The 21,014-nt window shown below is 45.2% G+C and overlaps 1 protein-coding gene across 6 annotated transcripts in view; it reads left to right on the top strand.

The window, feature by feature from the left end:
• The window catches only part of ARSG (arylsulfatase G), a 1,341,775-nt gene that overhangs the window by 755,275 nt on the left and 565,486 nt on the right, over positions 1-21,014 (top strand). The gene's annotated exons all lie outside the window — the stretch shown is intronic.

The following is a 21,014-nucleotide window of genomic DNA, read 5'->3' as shown; positions in this document are numbered from 1 at the left end:
TTAGCATGTAAGCCGCGCCAGGATTGCTGGGGAGCCTCTGCTTGTGTCCCAGCGGATGCTGGGACACCACAAGAAGACCAGAGGAGCAGCGTGGCAGGAGACAGCAGCAACGGGAAAAAGGTATTTTTTAAAATTATTATATATTTTTTTAATTTATCCCCCGTTCAGCCCCCTCCACTGCTCCCCCCACCCCTCTCCTTGAGATTTGTGGTGGCGGCCGCTGCTGCCAGTACGTGTTCACCCCGCAGCTCTGCACTAAAGACACTTGGATCAAGGAGGTTGTATGACTGTCTGATCACCAAGGCAAGCTGAGGGTGGGAAAAATATTTTGTGAATAAAAGGCGAGTGGAGGAGGGGGCGAAAGCTAGCCCTGATTCTCTCTGTACGCTATAAATAATGTAATTGCATATGGCTGTGTATAATATTCACATCATGCGTTGTTTTTAGTCGAGCGCTCAAGCGCTCTGATATGTTGTAATCTATCTGTGGGCTTCTAACCACACCCACCACACGCCCATAACTATTACTCGTACTTTGGCTTGCCTTTCTAAACTCCTTTGTTATCATTGGTAAATGCTTTAAGTTTGTCCCTCCTTGGGGCAGTTATGTTACCGCCTTGACCATCGACCCTGATACATGGACAAATGCACGATTGCTAATATGTGTGACTGTGACTTCTTTTTCCTTTTCTCTCGTTCAAGGTCATGCTCATGGTGGCCATGGCGCTTTGAATCGGCTTGCTTATGTCAAACTTTTTACTTTTCATTTTCAATTTTTGTGGCAAGAAAAGTCCAGTTAGGAATTTACAACCCTAATAGCTCTAACTTGAGCAAACGCGAGACCCACTGCATTGCAAATGCTTGTTGTAGAATATTTCCATTGTCAGACAGACGTTGCACTAGTGGTTTGCTGCTACTTTTGCCTCACCAGAAATCTCACCACTAACCAGCTGACGATCAGCCAGCAGTTTTCAAAGAAGCACCGATCCAGCATTTTTATCTGAAACTGTTTCAGTGCTGCATACTTCAACTACTGCTAAGCGTGCGTGGCTTGTTATCAGCTCGAGTTTTATTTAAGTTTTATTTGACTTAAGTGTGGCGGGGAGGAGGGCAGCCATTCTGTCTGATCAGACTAGTAATATTTTAAAGATTTTTTCACACTCCCAATCAACTCAGTCCCGAACATATTCCCATTTAACAATTGCTTGCGGATTGCTTTGGTGCAAAGAATGTATTTTTCGGCAGAATGCGGAAGTCCCTTTAAAACTGATATCCACAATCCTTTGCACAAGTCCACTTAAATTGTGATCACAGCAAAAAACTGGAAAGTTACAACCGATGCAGATTGAAAGATTCACGGACATTATGTAAGCGTACCCTAACAGATGTTTTTTTTCCCACCATCGTATGTACATTTCAAACCTGAAAAAAACCTAACAGATGTTTTTTTTTCCACCATCGTATGTACATTTCAAACCTGAAAACGTACTGCATATTGAACTTACCTTTCAATACTATGGAAACCCTAATTGATACCGAATTCTAATCTTACCCCTATGATTTTTCACAGATGCTCTCCAGCTTTCTGTATATCCGGAGACCCCAGGATTCTTTTTTAGGGTTTGAAATGGAGTCAGCACTTTAATACAAACAAACTTGTTGTCAAATGGAATTTCGACCGAGTACTGGTTATTGCTATCTGTCACACTGGATGAAAATATTTAACATTTTAAGTGGACAGTCGGACACTGACGTTAGTTCACTGAAAGTGAACATGGGGCAGAAAGTCCACTAGACACCAGAGGTTTGTCCATGGCAGTATTTTTGTTGGTGAGGTGGGACTTTTGCCCACAGAAAGCCCACTGGGCACCAGGAATTTGTTGATTGCAAAATTTGTTTTGGTGGGTGTGGGGGGGGGGGCAGTAATCCTGAGCATTAGCCTGTTTTGCCCCGGGGCCCATTAGACTCTTCCCTCCTTCCAGGAGGTGGATAACGGTCCTGCCATCCTGCTTGTAAATACAAGGGCTTGCTTATGAGGTCCATGATTGAATTTCTTTAGCGGTGTTGCTTTATTGTGGTGTGTGAGTGCCTGGCACAGTTGTCATGATTTGTGGTGTTTGCGAAGTTGTTGGCAACATGGCCTGTGTGATATATTTTGGCTGTGAAATGTTTTACATTTTTCTATTTGATGTGTACTGGCCCTTGCAGCAATACACGTAAGCCACTTTCAGCCATCAACATCTGTGACTCAGGAAACTATAGCCATTGGTTGGAAACTTGCTTTCACATCTCGGATCAGCCCAAAGGAGTATTTATGCCTTGCCATCTTTCTCTCGGGTGAGGGTTTCATTCTGCCTTCCATAGCATGCTGAGAGACTATTTCCCATTTAAAACTACATATTAAATTATTTTTTTCATAAATGTATTCCATATAGTAATACATGCAACACAAAGATAATCAGTGTGCTCGATTAAAAGTAAATGCAAGAATTCTTCATTCATTTTGACCTTTCTATTGTAATTGGGAGCTAATTTTGAGGTGGACATGTTTTGAAAGGGAGTTGTGATTGTTTACCATTTCCAAAAAGGATAATGCACATTCTGCTTTCCTTCAGTGGATGGGTTCACCTGAACAATTTCTCATAGAATTCTGAAACTCCTAAAAAGCAAATTCCCCATACTGAGCCTCAGTGACCATCCAACACTTGCACTTTCAGTCATTCCTTCACCTCCATTCCTAGTAGTAATTGATACACTTTCAATTAATATATAGCTTCTTTCCTGGGCTCTCAATAGACATACTGACTAAGGGGGTCATTACGACCCTGGCGGCCGGTGGAACACTGGCGGTAACACCGGCAACAGGCTGAAGGTGTTCCGCTAGTGTATTATGACTGTGGCGCATTAGCCACGGCCATACCGCCGGCCCCTCCACTATCCCACCAGGCAGTCATAATCTCCAACTGCCAGCCTGTCCATGGCGGTAAAAACTGCCATGGAAAGGCTGGCGGTAAGGGGGACTCGGGGTGCCCCTGGGGGCCTCTGCACTACCCATGCACTTGACATGGGTAGTGCAGGGGCCCCAGACACAGCCCCATCGCGCATTTCACTGCCTGAATTTCGGGCAGTGAAATGTGCCATGGGTGCTGCTGCACCCGCTGCACATCAACATTCCCTCCGGCTCTATCATGAGCCGGCTTCAATGTTGATGTGACTTTTCCGCTGGGCCAGCAGACGGAAACGCTGTTTCTGTCTGCTGGCCCAGCGGAAATGTCAAAATAGGTTGGCACCTATACTACTAGCAGTATTGTAGCGCTCGCGGCTTCGGCGGTCTTTAGCAAGACCGCCAAAGTTGTAATGAGGGCCTATATATTGTGGGCTGTTTTTAAAGGTTAGTTTTGCTTGATTAGGATTTCCTACATGGGTAGTGTGTATCACGCTTTTCATCTGCAGCCAGGGTCTTGTGATCAAGGGCGATAAAACAGTAGATCTTAATAAACTCTGTCCAGTCTTCTTGGTACCTACAGGTTATGATAAAGGCCTCAGATGATACCAGGGTGTTGAGTCACTTGCTTTTTAGCTGGTACCCTTAACAAGTGACAGTACAACACTACAGCCATCCATTCGGTCAACTCCTCGAGTCACAGTCACCCATTCACTTCCCCACCCCTCACCATGGGGGCCGGCTTTAGACCTGTTGGTGCCCTGTGTGACAATCTACCCCTCCCCCACGACCTCCTCCTCATATTCCCACACTATCATCCTGCAAAAGTGCCCATCAACTCTCCATAGCCCCTCTCTCCCATGCATTTCATTTGTTTTAAAGGCCGGATTTACTAATCCACTCAGCTATCCACATAAAATACAGATCTGTTCTTTCCAGGAGGCATATTAACCCTCTGCGCTACTTATGGTGAGTCAAAACTACTTCTGGATAAGACTCCAATATCTCTATCAGAAACAGTACTCACAAGACATTTTTATTATTGCCTGACAACTGAATGCACAGCTGGACGCAATGATCACACCCCCAAAAGCCGTCTGTGTTTACCGTGCCCTTTTCCAACACTGCTCTCCCAACGCTGCCTTTGCACTCTTTGTGTGCACATTGACGTACTCACCAATCAATTTAGCTCTCATTTATGTATCCATTCATGAACTTGAACACTCGTTTGTTTATGCCTACACTCATGTATACATTAAGCTGCATTCACAATAGAAATGTGAAACCTGTTACCTTTGCCAATGCTTGTTACTCAAATTGGTATTTATTGCTGTTAGTCTTCCTGACATTATGGAGCTTGTTGTCGATATGGGGGACTAAGGTTGGTATTGGAGCTGTGGAAGAATACGGTTGGGCATACAAGTCAATAAGGTTCCATTGCCGACTGTTTTCTTCCCCAAGGTGTGTGTTCTTGTTTTTATATCCAGTGTGATCATGAAGACTGTGAATGTGATAGTGTGGTTTTTCATGTAGGTGGGACTGCAACTGTTAGACGTTTATCCGTTCTAAAGGTGGCAGCTAGTTTATGGCCAGTTGTGTGTGTAAGTCTTTACCTGTTTAAGGAGAATAGCTTTTGTGCTGGTTTTTGAGGATCAATGTGTCGGCATGTTTGGAATGTCACATCATACATTGAAATCTGTATTGTAATTTGTTAGTGTTCCAGGATAATGGTGGCTACTTAGTCTGAAAGAGTGTCTGTGTAGCCGGTTGTCGATAGACCCGGCTCAGGACACCTCCGATTGGCGCTGGCCGCGCAGCGTCCACGGTGGAAAAGACGGCTTGCCCCGGTTCCTTGACGACACTGACGCTGGAACCCACCCGAGAACCCGGATATCCGGGTTCCCTCGGGAACAAGAAGAGAGGACCGACAACAGGGAGGAGACGAGTAGGAGGACGCAGAGGAACCAGGAAGGAAGGAGAGCAGCGGAAACCACGAAGAACAAGAAAAGAAGGCGGACGACGACCGGAGGCACGGGAACAGCGAGGTTCCCAGAGAAGCAGCCGAGCAAGGACGAGAGGGGAAGAACAGAGACACGCTTACAGACTGCCACGCCCCAGGAGGGACGTGGCTGACGAAGGTACGGTCCTTTTTAAAGGACAGCCTTAGTATAAACCGGGAGAGTTACGGCAGGAGGGAAGAGGGGAGGGACGGTGCAGGAGGAGGCAGGAGAGCAGCTGGGAGGGAGGTGACGAGGAGGAGCAAGGAAAGAGGCTATAAAACATATAACCTCATTTATATAAAAGTACCCTAAAGAACACCTAAATCAAGTTCACATTCACGGTGAAGCACACAGAGGTGACTTTGCACACTCTCGCTCATATCAGACCACAAACGCACCCGGGAGCTCTCTCTCTCTCTCTCTCTCTCTCTCCCTCCCTCCTATCTACCCTAATAGGATCTGGTAACCTAAATGACCCTGACTTACCTTTAATTTCGTTCCTTTTCCAGTGCGACTGGGAGAACGGCAGAACATCTTCGCCGGTCAAGAGGAAACCTGGGAGGAAAAGAAAGGAGAAACACTTTATGGGACGAAGGACCCCACCCCTACACTGTTGATAAAGTTAAAGACTATAACAAAGTATAAATACATTCCCACTATCACTCAACGCGAGCCTCAGAGTCCTTATTATCACCTGGCCCACTGTTACAATGGTGTCAGAAGTGGGATTTTGAAAGGTGATAAAAGGATAAACGGAAACAGGAAGCATGGGGGAGAAAGCTACACTGGAGGACATGATACAGCAACTAGCTGAAGGCCAAAGACACCTTCAGCTAGTATGGGAGGCACATCAGAGAGAGGCGAAGGAAGACCGTGAAGCCTTACAGAATGTACTAAAGAGCCAAGCCACCATCATGGCCAATAACCAATTAGTGCATGAGACGGCCCTCCAAAAGCTTACGGATACCATAGCAGCTAGAAAGGTCCACCCCAATGTACCTAGCTCTGTGCTTCAGAAATTCCAAGACGGTGAGGACCCTGAAGCTTTTTTCACTAACTTTGAACGAGTGGCCTCCTCTGCCCAGTGGCCGGAAGAGCGTTGGGGCCAGTATATTGCACCGCTCTTAACCGGTATCCTACAAACGGCATATCAAGCCGCCAACCCGGGTGGCACCACACCCTACAAAGAGATCAAACGAAGTATATTTGAGCGAGTAGGCCGTGACTCTGAGTATTATCGTCTACGCTTTAGGAAGATCAAGTGGGGACAGACCGAGGATCCACGGACATTTTATTTTAAAGTCAAAGACCTCGGGTTGAAGTGGTTGGGACCTCTAGGAACTGAGAGGGAGGATATCATAAAGGCAGTAATATTGGAACAATATTTGGAGTCTCTTCCCTCATCCACTCTGAGTTGGATAAGACAGCACCCAAATGTGAACTCAGATATGGCTGTGGATTTAGCTTGTGCCTACCATAGATCGGTCGACTTCAAGAACCCTAGCCCTAAGATATTGCCAAAACTGACTGTTGTCCCTTTCAGGAACTTTTCCCGGAAAACTCCAGAAGAGACAGGGCCTTCCCCAATTGGGGAAAACCCACCTATGAAGCAACCACAATGTTACAGCTGTGGTGAGTGGGGCCATATAGCGAGGTTGTGTCCTAGAAAAGGGGAAAGAACGGAACCCATGGAAATCGGGGTCACTAGAGGGAGGGTCTTGTGTACCGGTGGGGGTAATCCCAAGTACAAACAAGCCATTAAAGTAAATGGAAAGGTACTCCTAGCTCTCATCGATTCAGGGTGCAGCCAATCTGTGGTGCGAGCGGATATACTAAAACCTTCAACACAAATTACCAATCAATGGGTCTCAATCTGTTGCATACATGGGGACAAAAATAACTACCCCTTGGCACTTGTGCACATAGACTGGGAAGAGAACCAGGATCTTCTACCGGTTGGGGTTATGGACCGATTAGTGGAGGAGTGTATTCTGGGAACGGACTATATACGATTCCCTGAACTTTTAGACAGGGTAAAATCCCGGACCCTGTCCACAGACTGGTGGACAGAAGCACCATTTCATGATAGTCACATCAAAAATAACCCATGTCGCACCAGACTTACTAGATGAGAAAAGAGACAAGCCAAACAGCAATATCAGGCCACTGGAAAAGGAAAGGTCGTAGAGAGAGTGATGGCCAATACTACAGTCCCTTCCCCGTTGTTTCGAGCCAGTCAACGAGAAGACCCGACATTATGTCATGCTTGGAGGACAGCAAAATCTGATTCCACTAATGAGGTGGGTCCCTACTTTCTTATCCAAAATAATCTCCTTTATAGGGTCGTAAAGTCCAACAACAGTGAGAAAAGACAACTAGTGGTACCAGAACCATATCGCTTACAAGTCCTTTTTTTGGCACACAACCAACCAGGCGGGGGACATTATGGTAGGGAAAAGACCGAGGAATACCTATTGAGATTTTATTGGCCCGGGATCTATGCTCAACTCAGACAATACTGTGCGCAATGCCCTCGGTGTCAACTGATAGATCCGGGACCCCACAGGAAAGCGCCACTTCAACCCCTTCCTATCATTGAGGTTCCCTTCTCCTGGATTGGTATGGACCTGGTGGGTCCCCTATTGCCCTCCACAAACGGATACACATATATATTAGTGTTAGTTGATTATGCTACGAGGCATCCCAAAGCAATACCCCTTTCTAGCATGACCTCTAAAACAGTGGCCAAGCTATGGTCACTTTCTTTTCTAGAGTTGGATTTCCTCAGGAAATCCTGACTGATCAGGGAACGCCCTTTATGTCCTCACTGATGAATAATATCTGTAAGATCCTTGGGATCAAGCAACTAAAAACCTCGGTTTATCACCCCCAGACGGACAGATTAGTTGAACGCTATAACCGTACTATAAAGACACTACTACGGAAAACAGTCTCTGAATCGGGACGGGATTGGGATCAAAAGCTCCCTCTAGTCCTATATGCCATACGGACACACGAGCAGGCTTCAACAGGACACAGCCCCTTTGAACTGGTCTTTGGGAGACAACCCCGTAGTCTATTAGACATGGCAGCGGAACTATGGGAAGAAGAAGGCGGAGAGGAAAGACCTCTGTTAGAATATACACACAAATTGAAAACTCACCTACAGTCCGTCTGGGAAGATGCCCGTAAACACTTAGAAAGATCCCAAAGTAACCAAAAGAGATATTATGATCAAGGAACGAAAACCCGGTCTTTTCAACCGAATGATAGAGTCCTGATATTAAGACCCTGCTCCGATAACAAACTCTTAGCCAGGAGGCAGGGTCCGTACACCGTCTTAAAAATCATATCCCCGGTTACTTACCGGATAGAACTGTCCCAACACCCCAAAAAAACACAAATTTACCACGTCAACCTGTTAAAAAAATGGGAAGAACCAACTGGGACCCCAACACCATCGGCTACAGGTTTCTTAGTAACCCCTGAAAAACCACTAGGCATAGAATTATATCCTACAAAACCAGAAGAGATAGTGGAAACTCCCCATATCAATATTGATCTTACAGATGGTCAGAAGATCCAGCTTGAGGACTTATTAAAAACTCATCAACAGTTCTTCTCAGGAAGTCCAGGAAAAACCAACTTAATCCAGCATCACATAAGAACCCCTGAGGGAAAAATAATAAGATTACGACCCTACCGTATTCCTGAAGCCCGTAGACACTTAATTGAGGAAGAAGTACAAAAGATGCTGAAACTAAACGATATAGAACTGTCAACGAGCCCATGGTGCTCCCCAGTGGTCATAGTGCCAAAACCTGACGCGTCCATCCGTTTTTGTATTGACTTCCGCCGACTGAATGAAATATCCCTATTTGACACCTATCCCATACCCCGAGTTGATGACTTACTAGAGAAATTGGGAAAAGCTCGTTATATGTCAACCTTAGACCTAACACAGGGATACTGGCAAATACCACTTGCGCCCGCTGATAAAGAAAAAACAGCGTTTTCCACACAGTCAGGGCTGTACCACTTTACAGTTCTCCCTTTTGGTCTACATGGGGCTCCAGCCACGTTCCAAAGATTAATGGACCACCTCTTAAAACCCTTCCAATCTTTCGCTGCCGCATTTTTTGACGATATTGTGGTATTCAGCAATACATGGGATGACCATCTAAAGCACCTCCATGACATATTCCACACCTTGCACCAGGCTGGTCTCACAGCAAATCCTAAGAAATGTAATCTGGGGAACGATCACATTGCATACTTGGGATATTTCATAGGGCAAGGCCAGCTACGTCCACAGAAAAACAAGGTTGAGGCCATCCAACAGGTTCCCATACCCACTACCAAAAAAGGGCTTCGCTCCTTCTTGGGGTTAGTGGGGTATTATCGTCGCTTTATAACACAATATTCTACTTTAGCCGCCCCCCTCACTGATCTCCTCAAGAAACACTTCCCGTCTAAATTACCATCCCTATCAGATACACAATTATCCAGTTTCCACCAATTGAAAACTTGCCTCACTACAGGGCCTGTCTTACGGTGTCCTGACTTTTCCAAGACTTTCCATCTCCACACGGATGCTTCCGATGTAGGATTAGGGGCTGTACTCTCACAACCCGACGAGGAGGGCCGTGACCACCCTATTGTTTACATAAGTAGAAAATTGCTTCCCAGGGAATGTAATTATCCAATTATCGAACGAGAATGCTTAGCTATTAAGGGCAGTGGACAATCTAAAATATTATTTACTGGGCCGCCCTTTCGTGCTTTTTACGGACCATGCTCCCTTGACTTGGTTAGCTTCTCATAAGGATTCCAACTCCCGAATACTTCGTTGGTTTATGGAACTTCAGCCCTTTTCCTTTCAGATCCGACATATTCCAGGTACCCTACAAGTCCCCGCGGACTTTCTGTCTCGTTTTCTGGATCCAGCGGTACTGTATCAGTCCCGATCTTGGGATGGGGTGTATAGCCGGTTGTCGATAGACCTGGCTCAGGACACCTCCGATTGGCACTGGCCGCGCGGCGTCCACAGACGAAAAGACAGCTTGCCCCGTTTCCTTGACGACGCCGGAACCCACCCCGAGAACCCGGATATCCGGGTTCCCTCGGGAACAAGAAGAGAGGACGGACAACAGGGAGGAGACGAGGAGAAGTACGCGGAGGAACCAGGAAGGAAGGAGAGCGGCGGAAACCACGAAGAACAAGAAAAGAAGGCGGACGACGACCGGAGGCAAGGGAACAGCGAGGTTCCCAGAGAAGCAGCCGAGCAAGGACGAGAGGGGAAGAACGGAGACACGCTTACAGACCGCCACGCCCCAGGAGGGACGTGACTGACGAAGGTACGGTCCTTTTTAAAGGACAGCTTTAGTATAAACCGGGAGAGTTACGGCAGGAGGGAAGAGGGGAGGGACGGTGCAGGAGGAGGGAGGAGAGCAGCTGGGAGGGACAGGGAGGTGACGAGGAGGAGCAAGGAAAGAGGCTATAAATCATATAACCTCATTTATATAAAAGTACCCTAAAGAACACCTAAATCTAGTTCACATTTACGGTGAAGCACACAGAGGTGACTTTGCACACTCTCGCTCATATCAGACCACAAATGCACCCGGGAGCTCTCTCTGTCTCTCTCTCTCTCTCTCTCTCTCTCCTATCTACCCTAATAGGATCTGGTAACCTATATGACCCTGACTTACCTTTAATTTCGTTCCTTTTCCGGTGCGACTGGGAGAACGGCAGAACATCTTTCCCGGTCAAGAGGGAACCTGGGAGGAAAAGAAAGGAGAAACACTTTATGGGACGAAGGACACCACCCCTACACTTTTGATAAAGTAAAAGACTATAACGAAGTATAAATAAATTCACACTATCACTCAATGCGAGCCTCAGAGTCCTTATTATCACCTGGCCCACTGTTACAGTCTGCAAAACTGGTGGTAGTATGTTGGTGGCTACAGGTTTAGCTCTCGTACAAGGAGTTTCAGAGCACTGGGCGAAATATTTAACTTTTGTGTACTCACTTCACCTTAGCAACGAACCAACTTTGCAGATGGTAACTGTTTGCATTTGTCTTTGGATGAAACATGTAACCCAAGCTTGTGCAGATGACGAAGCAGAAGCGGTTTTCCTATGGCTTATGGTTCTGCGTATGGATTTGTGTTTTGGTACCTAAAACTGTGGCTGGGTGGTCTGTAATGAGAATCTGTATCATGTGGAGGATAGGTTGATCTGGGGGCTGGTTGAATGGTGAAGGAAGAATTTGCATTGTAGGTGTTTTTTTGTAAATGATGTAGTACGTTACCCTTAGGTTAGTTTGTTTGGTACAAGGATTTTGACTTTCTGGGGGAAGGGTTATGATGCGTAGAGTGATTACGTGAAATGGGATTATGCTGTTTGGAGTTGGGGTTCTGTGCAGAATTGTTGTGGAGTGTCTTCAGCTGGCCTATAGTGTAATCAGGCAGGACCTTACTGGCAGGTGTGACAGGTCAGTATGTGGGACAGTTCTTTGGCTGTTTGTTGGTCTGTTCGATGGTCTGCTGAGTCGGTTTTTATAGTTGATTTCCCTGATATTAAAACAAAAAAATCCATGCAGTCTTACATATTTTGCAACACACTTTGCATCTCTTTACAAGTTAACAACTGCTCCAGTTTGCGAACAAGGGTCACTTTTCCATCTATCCAATTCACTAATGGAGGCATCTTTTATTTTGGTATTGGTGCCTAGTTTCTGCCTCAGTCCGACACTGAATGTCTTGCTATTTGTGTTGAGAGTTTCAAAGCTGTTTGTTGGGTTTAAAGGGTACTCACAGGTCATTTCTGAGTGCTGGGGTGATGTAGTCAAACGCTCAACAACACGTGTTGAAGTAGTCAGCAGCATTGAAACTTGTTAAAAACGCTTGTTTAACATAGTTATTTTTGAAATCTCATTCAGTCACAGCATGGGACAGTGGGTCAGCCTACTTCGGGCATTTGCTTTCTTGCACTGTGAGTGATGGCATTCTCCTGATTATGTGTGCACATCCTCCTAAAAATAATTGAATTGTCAAGGCTGGTGAGACAGTAGTCTGGGAGTGCGTTTTCTTTATCCCTTAAATTTCCAGTCAGCCTTGTGTGTATGTACTGTGTTGCCAGGGTGCAGTACTTCAAAGCTGAGGTATCTCTTCCTTGTGGCAATAAGCCATACTTACCTGTGAGGTGCATTAAAATTAAGCTGGATTTCTGCACATGTTGGAAGTAAATATGCACACGTGAAAGCATCCGTGCTGTTCATTTACTGCAAGCATATGTCCGCCACTTTTCGGTGGTAGTATGTGTCTTTTCATTTTGTGATATGTGCTTGAAATTAATTAAAAGTGATATCACACCAGCTTGTCAAATCCCATCTATTGACTTGACCAGAGTATTCGTTCTTGCAAGTTGTACTCCCCCTTACAAATAATTATTTGACAAAATTTGGAGCTCCATAAACTGGTTTCCTCGTTTTGGCTGGAGAAGCTTAATAATTTAACACAACAAATAGTTTGCTGTTAACAGGTATTCTTCTGTACTCTCTGTCTGGCCTCAGGGTTGAATAGATATCTCATTGTGAGTTAGAGGTGAAGGAAATATATCAGTTTGCAATAAGGATTATGCCATTTGTAGACCTACTGGCGGGGTATATATTTACATTTGGCCATCCTAAATTTTGAACCAATCTCTTTGAACAAAAATTTCAGTGACTCATTAACAAAGGCCAATAAGAGCCAAAATATTTTTTAAAAACCACAAGAGCTCTGTTTGATGACATGTTGCTACTGTACACTCTATGTGACTCAAAGGCTGGTCTTTTAAAGACATTTGAAAATAGTTTCAGATTCAAAGCTGAAGGCAGAAATGAATGGTGTCTTATGTCAACCGATATTAAACGCTTGCTAAAATATAAATGAAGCAGTCGTCTCTTGGGTGGATAAGGCAAATCCGATAAAGCATCAAAGACTTTTTAGATTGGCATATAACACAGCTTTGGTTGTCTCACCAGACTATTGTTTTCAGAAAACATTCATCATAATCTATATACATATAGGCGCTTTGGTTAAGCCCTCTTCATCTATTGGTATAGTCAACTGTTGTTCACATTTTGCTTCCACCCACCACAACATACATCATGGTACAACAGGTCAACCAACGTAAGCCACTGGCTGTCCTTACTTTGAATGACTGCATTTTTGTTGTGCACAATGTCGTTTGCGCCTTTTAAATAGTCACCTTCACTTTTTTAAGTCCTTAAATACAAATGTTGCTCAGTGGACGTCGACATGAGAAAGAAAGCGCATCGTTCAGTCCATTTCATTTCAAACCAGCTGATGCTTCTTTTTGCCCTGCACCTCTCTGCAGTTTTCAACTCTGTTCACTGTTTCCATCTTTCATCTACTTCACCTTTCTCTCAACCTCGAAGTATGCCATTTCAGCAGCCTTTTCAATGGCTAGTTTGATTCTCTTGGAACTTTTCTCACATTCTTGTGACCAATGAAATGAAACATTTTTCTTCGTCAAATCTCGTAATGGAGCACTTATAGTGGCAAAGTCTTGTATGCATCTATAACAGTAACTGGCCATACCAAGAACTGAACGTACTATAGAAACATCTTGTGGGGGATTAGCATTTGACAGTACTTGTACTTTCGCAGGACCAGGTGTCATACCCCCATCAGAAAAGATATGGCCAAAGAATTTTAGCTTTGTCTCTTGGTACTCACACTGGTACTCACCCTTGTCTGCATTCAAAGTCAAACCTGCATCAGCAAGTAAACAACATCCTTGTGTGAGAGCTCTATCGTGCTCCTTCTGTGTAGCTCTGAAGACTAATATGTCATCGCTATAATTGAACACATCATAACAGGCTGTATGATATGTCGAATGGTGTCTTGGAAAAGTTCTGCAGCCAAAGACACACCAAAACTAAGGGCCTGATTTAGATCTTGGCTGATGGAATACGCCGTATTACGATCTCCATAGGATTTCATGGGATCGTAATACGTGGATGGGATATCTGTCACGTTCCATCAGATCTAAATCAAGCCCTCAATCTTTTGTATCGAACAGGCCAACATGTGTCGAAAAGGTTGTAATGAACTTGCAATTTTCTCCTAGCTCGAACTGATGATAACCTTTATTTAAATCAAAGCGAGAGAAGACCTTTGCACATTTAATTGCATTATCATGTCAGCAGTGTGTAGACCTGGATGTCATTCTTATTCAATTGCCTTGTTTGCCTGACACACATCAATGCACATGCATACAGCTCTGTCACGGTATTTTTTTTGGCACTACCACTATGGGAGAAATCCTTGGCGCTGAACCAGTAAAACACTCAATAATGTCATGCTTGAGTAACAATTCCAGTTCTTTTTTAACAGCTTCTTGTGAATGAAAAGCAATTTGTCAATGTCTCTGAGCAACAGAACGGACATCCTTATTAATATGCAGCTTTACTTTCATAGTCTTAAGCTTCCCTAAACCATGAAACAATGAAAGGAATCCAATTAATCTTTCATGATGAGCATTCATGTAGTAATTCACAAAAATCAGTCCCATAACAGCAGCTGTGCTGAAACTGAGTAGATAGGAACTTGATGCTGTACCTTGAAGCGCATGGATTGGTGCTTGCACCTTCTTTTTGTTGTGTTTCATTGTCGCTACAAATTAACTTTGACTTTTTATGGATGTCGATGCAGCCCATGTATACACTTTAGTTTTCGATGGGGTAAGCAGCAGTAGGGGAGATAGTACATTGTATTTCTCATCAGGTATTATGTTTATTGATGCACAACTATTGATAATGAAAGGTATTGAACAACCATTTATTTTCAATGTAATCTTTAGACAGTGTTTATATTATTTTGGTGCGTTGGCATGGCAACTTTTCTTTGGCTGGCATTTTTCTTCACATGCGGCCAGTCTAACATGCACAAGTTTCTCTGACATTAACCACGACATGTCACGACTCACGTGCTGCTTGCGCCTGGAATTTGCAGATCTGGTGGCGTGAATCTTCAATGTTCGGCTTTGGCCCAAAAAGGGGCGACTCTTTCTGGTAGCCACGGTGCTGTAGGCAATGGAGACACCAAGAACAGACCGTGCCCTTCAGAAAGTAGCGCCAGAGGGAAAAAACCCCTTAAAAAGGGGAAAAAACCTCCAAACAGGAAGACTCCTGGAGAAAAACAAGAACAAACAAACAGGAATCCAAAAGGAGCAAAAATCAGAAAACACAGAATGCTGAATCCAAAACCAAAAGGCAAGGAAATCAGGAGCGAAGACACTAACTGAGCAGAAAGTGTTGCAGCGCAAAGAAAGAGGAAAAACACAGCCCTTATATACCAAAAAACAGGAAGTGACCCACAGGAAGTAAAAGGACACCATCTTAGATAGGGAAACAATACATAGAACAGAATAGTAGAGGAACCATAGAGAATAGGGAACAAGGAATGCTGGGAAAGCACAGGAATCTGGGAAGGAGGAAAAAACATAAAGAAAGGCACACAACAGACTGCAAAAAAGAAGAAAGGACAAAGAAACGAAGAAAAACAGGTAAGAGGGTTCAGAGACCCCTGGGACAGTGAAAGGCAGAAGGAAGAACGAGGCCCCAAGCAAATCTGGGGCCTCGAAACGCGCAGGAGAGGCTGGGGGCGCGCCGCGTCTTAATAGCGCGGCCCGAGCCGAACGCCCGGCAGAAGTCGAGCTCTCGGCTCGCGCCGCGCGGTGCGGCGCGACAGTAGGTCCCCCTCCCGAAGGCCCAGGTTTAAGAGGGAATAAACAGTGAAAGCGTTGAATCAGGAGAGGAGCGTGAACGGAAGAGGCATCTTCCCATGAACATTCACTGAGAGGATAACCCTTCCAATGAATCAGATACTGAAGTCGTTTATGAAAAAGACGAGAGTCACAAATTTCCTGCACTTCATATTCAGGAACATCATCCACAAGGACAGGAGGTGGACAAGGAAACTGACGTGAGTAAGGATCAGGCACATAAGGTTTAAGCTGAGAAACATGAAAAACCGGATGGATCTTCCATGTATGGGGTAAGTGAAGACGGACAGTGACAGGATTGACCAACTGGAGAATACGGAAAGGCCCATAGTAACGAGGTGTGAACTTGTTTTGAGAGAGACGTGAGGGCAAGAATTTGGAGGAGAGCCAGACTTTATCTTGCAGATGATAATTTGGATTGGTTGTACATCTCTTGTCTGCAGCCTTCTTCATATACCTCTTGGTATGTAACAAATTAGATCGAATTAGTTTATGGAGTTGGAGAAGGCGTTTGGAGAAATAGGTAATAGCAGGTAGAGGAGAGTTGGATTGTGGAGAAGTAGGGAAAGAGGTAGGATGAAAACCATAGGAACAGAAAAAGGGAGTGACCTTGGAGGCACTATGGACTGAGTTATTGTAGGAAAATTCAGCTAAAGAGAGGTAAGTGCTCCAGTTACTTTGGGTAGAATTGCAAAAGCATCGAAGATATTGCTCTAGTCCTTGGTTCAGACGCTCAGTCTGTCCGTTGGTCTGAGGATGGAACCCTGAAGACAGGGCTCTATTTATATTCAGTGTTTTACAAAAATGCTTCCAAAATCGGGAGATGTACTGAGGTCCTCTATCAGATATTATGGTATGTGGAAGTCCATGGAGACGGAAGACATGATCTATGAATATTTGACTTAGTTCTTGAGAAGTAGGCAGCTTTTTTAGGCCAGTGAAATGAGCCATCTTTGTGAAAGAATCCACTGTGACCATGATAACCCGGTTTCCTGCTGATGGTGGGAGTGAACACATAAAATCAGTAGAGATAGTATGCCATGGGGCCGATGGAACAGGCAAAGGCTGTAGTAATCCTGCCGGTCTGGTGTGAGGTATTTTGACTTGGGCACATATGGGACAGGCCTGAACGTATTTTTCCACATCCAGTTTCCAGGTAGGCCACCAGAAAAATCGTGAAAGTAGTTCTTGTGTGGCTTTGATGCCTCTATGACCAGCTACAGGGGAATCATGGCACATTTGTAATGCTTTCTTTTGCACCTTGTTTGTAGGGAGGAATATCAGGTCTTGGTAATAAAAATATCCTTGTTTCTTGTACAATAATGGTCTTAGTTCTTCTATGTCATGGTCCGATAGGTTGGCGTATTCTTGTTGTACTTCTTCCAGGAAAGACTGAGCCACTCCAATGATCTTACTGGGTTCTAGAAGATACTGGGATGAGGAAGGAGAACACTCTGGATATCGGCGAGACAGAGCATCAGCCAGAATGTTTTGAGATCCTGGAATATATGGAATATAAAAATCGTACTGACTGAAGAAAAAGGCCCAGCGGGCCTGACGACTATTCTGGCATACAAAATTTCTTAAACATTGTAAATTACGGTGGTCTGTCCTCACCTCAAATGGTTCCTTGGAACCCATCAGAAACTGTCTCCACTCAAGGCAGGCTGTTTTCAGAGCCAATAATTCCCTTTCAAGTACGGAATAATGTTGTTCAGCTGTGGAAAGGATATGAGACAAATAGAAAACAGGATGTTCAAGGCCATCATCCTCTTGTCGTTGGAGTAAGACAGCTCCGATGGCTCTCTCAGAAGCATCAGTTACTACTATAAATTGTTTGGTGGTATCTGGATGTCTTAAGATGGGGGCTTGGGTGAAGGCTCTCTTTAAGCTTTGAAAGGCTGCTTCAGCAGCCTCAGTCCAGACAAACCCCTTCTTTAAATTGTCCTTCTTTAAGGTGTGAGTTATGTGGCTAGTCTGACTGGCAAAGTCTAGAATGAATTGTCGATAGAAGTTTGCTAAACCTAGGAAACATTGTGTTTCTTTTATGGTAGAAGGAGAAGGCCACTCTAGGATAGCTTGTACCTTTTCTTGATCCATAGCTATGCCGGTGGGACTTAAATGATAGCCCAGATATTTGACTTCCGTCATGTCGAACTCACATTTCTCTGGTTTGCAAAATAGTTGATGATCACGAAGTCTTTGAAGAACTTGTTTCACATGGGAAGTATGGAGTTCAGGATTTCTAGAATAAATAAGAATATCATCTAGGTAGATCACGACTGTCTGATTCAGTAGGTCTGAAAACACTGAGTCCATAAATCTCTGGAAGATTGCGGGGGCGTTAGTAAGACCAAACGGCATAACCCTATATTCAAAATGGCCAAATGGGGTCCTGAATGCTGTCTTCCATTCGTCGCCTTCTCTTATGCGTAAAAGGTGGTAGGCTCCTCGTAAATCCAATTTAGTAAAACGTTGGGCCCCTCTGATTGCTTCCAGTATGTCCCTGATGAGAGGCAAAGGATAACGATCTTTAATGGTAATTTTATTCAGACCTCGAAAATCCAGGCACGGACGAAGATCCTTAGTCTTCTTGGCCACAAAAAAGAGAGGGGCCCCAGCCGGAGACGACGATGGAACAATAAGACCACTCTGTATATTTTCGTCCAGATACTCCTTTAGAACTTCCTTTTCGGGTTCCGTGAGGGAGTACATCCTCCCAAAAGGAACAATTGTGCCGGGTTCCAATGGAATTGCACAATCATATTCTCGATGTGGAGGTAGCACAGGTTTTGACGGTTTTTGGAAAACATCCTGAAACTCCAAATAGTGGTCTGGGACCCCTTGGACCGTATTAATGGACATACCAGTGGCACCTTCAGTAGCTAAGGATCTTTTCGGAGACCAATACTTGTCGGAAGTAAAACAGTTCTCATGACAAAATTGCGAAGACAAAGAGACTGTCCGGGTAACCCAATTTATATATGGGTTATGTCTGATGAACCACGGAATTCCAAGAATGATGGTATGGTTAGGGGACGTAATAAGATCGAAGGAGATGTGTTCTTGATGGTTTCCCACCTGTAGACTTAACATCAGGGTAGTGGTGTCTACAGGACCAGAGGATATCAAAGATCCATCCACAGTGTGTACCTGTTCGGGTACTTCTTTTGCTTGAGTAGGAACTAGGTTAGCAGCAGCCCACGTCTTGTCCATGTATATACCACTAGCACCACAATCTAGTAATGCCATAGTCTTTTCTTGACGACCGTCAGGAAGTTGTAACAGGACAGGAAAGATGAACAAGGCAGTTGTATTGTCATTAAAGGAGCTGATGGAAGGTATAGCTGTAGATCCCGTCCCCTCCCTTCTTACAGAGGACGGGAGGTGGTGTTTCCCGAAGGCCTGGACGGACGTACTGGACAGGTACGGAGCATGTGACCAGCAGAACCACAATACAGGCACAACCCTCTCTTGCGTCTGTCTTCTCGTTCACTAGCAGAGAGCGGACCTCGGGTAGTATCCACCTGCATGGGTTCCCCTTCGATGTCTCTAGCAGGAGTGCGAGGTTCCTCGGAACGCTGCAGGTATGCACGTGAGCTACTTGGCTGGGCAAACCCTCTACTCCTTTTCTTTTCCGATCTCCGTTCCTGAAGACGATATTCGATGGACAGTGCTTGATCCATCAGGCCACGAAGATCTTCCGCTCTGGTAGAATGCACTAGTTCATCCTTTATTTCTTCTTTGAGTCCTCTACGAAATAATGTTACCAGAGTACGTTCCACCCAAGTGGTCTCTGCCGCCAGCTGACGAAAACGGGTTATATATTGCAGGACGTCTTGGGAGCCTTGTTGGATGTCGCACAAGGCTTCTTCAGCGGAGGCTTCCAATCCAGGACGGCTAAACATCTGTTTGAAGCGACTCACAAAGGCGGAATAGTCTGACAATACAGGGTCGTTGGAGGGCACCATCGGGGTTGCCCAGGCCAAGGCTGGACCGGATAAGGCACTGATAAGATAACCCACCTTGGTCCTGTCGTGGGAGAATTGAGTAGGTCGGAAGGCGAAATACACCGTTAAAGCATCCAAGAACTCGCGAAGCTTGGTTGGTTCACCAGAGAAACAAGGGGTAGAAGCGGAGATTGTCGGAACATCACTGGTGCGGAGGGCCAAAGCCTGTCGTAACGCAGCATTTTCATTACGTAGTTGTTGCAATTCCTGGGCTTGTTGCTGAATCGTGGTCAACAGAGATTGCTCCGGATCTGCAGCAGCCGCCACTGTATTATCCATGGTGTTTGAGGACGCCGGAATGGTTAGGCGCTGCAATCTGTCACGACTCACGTGCTGCTTGCGCCTGGAATTTGCAGATCTGGTGGCGTGAATCTTCAATGTTCGGCTTTGGCCCAAAAAGGGGCGACTCTTTCTGGTAGCCACGGTGCTGTAGGCAATGGAGACACCAAGAACAGACCGTGCCCTTCAGAAAGTAGCGCCAGAGGGAAAAAAACCCTTAAAAGGGGGAAAAAACCTCCTAACAGGAAGACTCCTGGAGAAAAACAAGAACAAACAAACAGGAATCCAAAAGGAGCAAAAATCAGAAAACACAGAATGCTGAATCCAAAACCAAAAGGCAAGGAAATCAGGAGCGAAGACACTAACTGAGCAGAAAGTGTTGCAGCGCAAAGAAAGAGGAAAAACACAGCCCTTATATACCAAAAAACAGGAAGTGACCCACAGGAAGTAAAAGGACACCATCTTAGATAGGGAAACAATACATAGAACAGAATAGTAGAGGAACCATAGAGAATAGGGAACAAGGAATGCTGGGAAAGCACAGGAATCTGGGAAGGAGGAAAAAACATAAAGAAAGGCACACAACAGACTGCAAAAAAGAAGAAAGGACAAAGAAACGAAGAAAAACAGGTAAGAGGGTTCAGAGACCCCTGGGACAGTGAAAGGCAGAAGGAAGAACGAGGCCCCAAGCAAATCTGGGGCCTCGAAACGCGCAGGAGAGGCTGGGGGCGCGCCGCGTCTTAATAGCGCGGCCCGAGCCGAACGCCCGGCAGAAGTCGAGCTCTCGGCTCGCGCCGCGCGGTGCGGCGCGACACGACATGGCAGAACCATCCTCCTCACTTTCATTTGATATTGAGGCAGAAGAACTGTTTGACGATTGTTTAGATGACGATCTACTTTGTTTAGTGTTGATTTGCCTCAACTGATATTGCTGCATGCCCTTGTGGGCATGAGTCAAGCATTGCTTCTGGAACGTTCTGTC

Source organism: Pleurodeles waltl, chromosome 7 (assembly GCF_031143425.1).
Source record: "Pleurodeles waltl isolate 20211129_DDA chromosome 7, aPleWal1.hap1.20221129, whole genome shotgun sequence".
NCBI classification, from domain to species: Eukaryota; Metazoa; Chordata; class Amphibia; order Caudata; family Salamandridae; genus Pleurodeles; species Pleurodeles waltl.
Note: the sequence above shows the minus strand (reverse complement) of the source record. Positions and strands in the feature narration are given on the sequence as shown.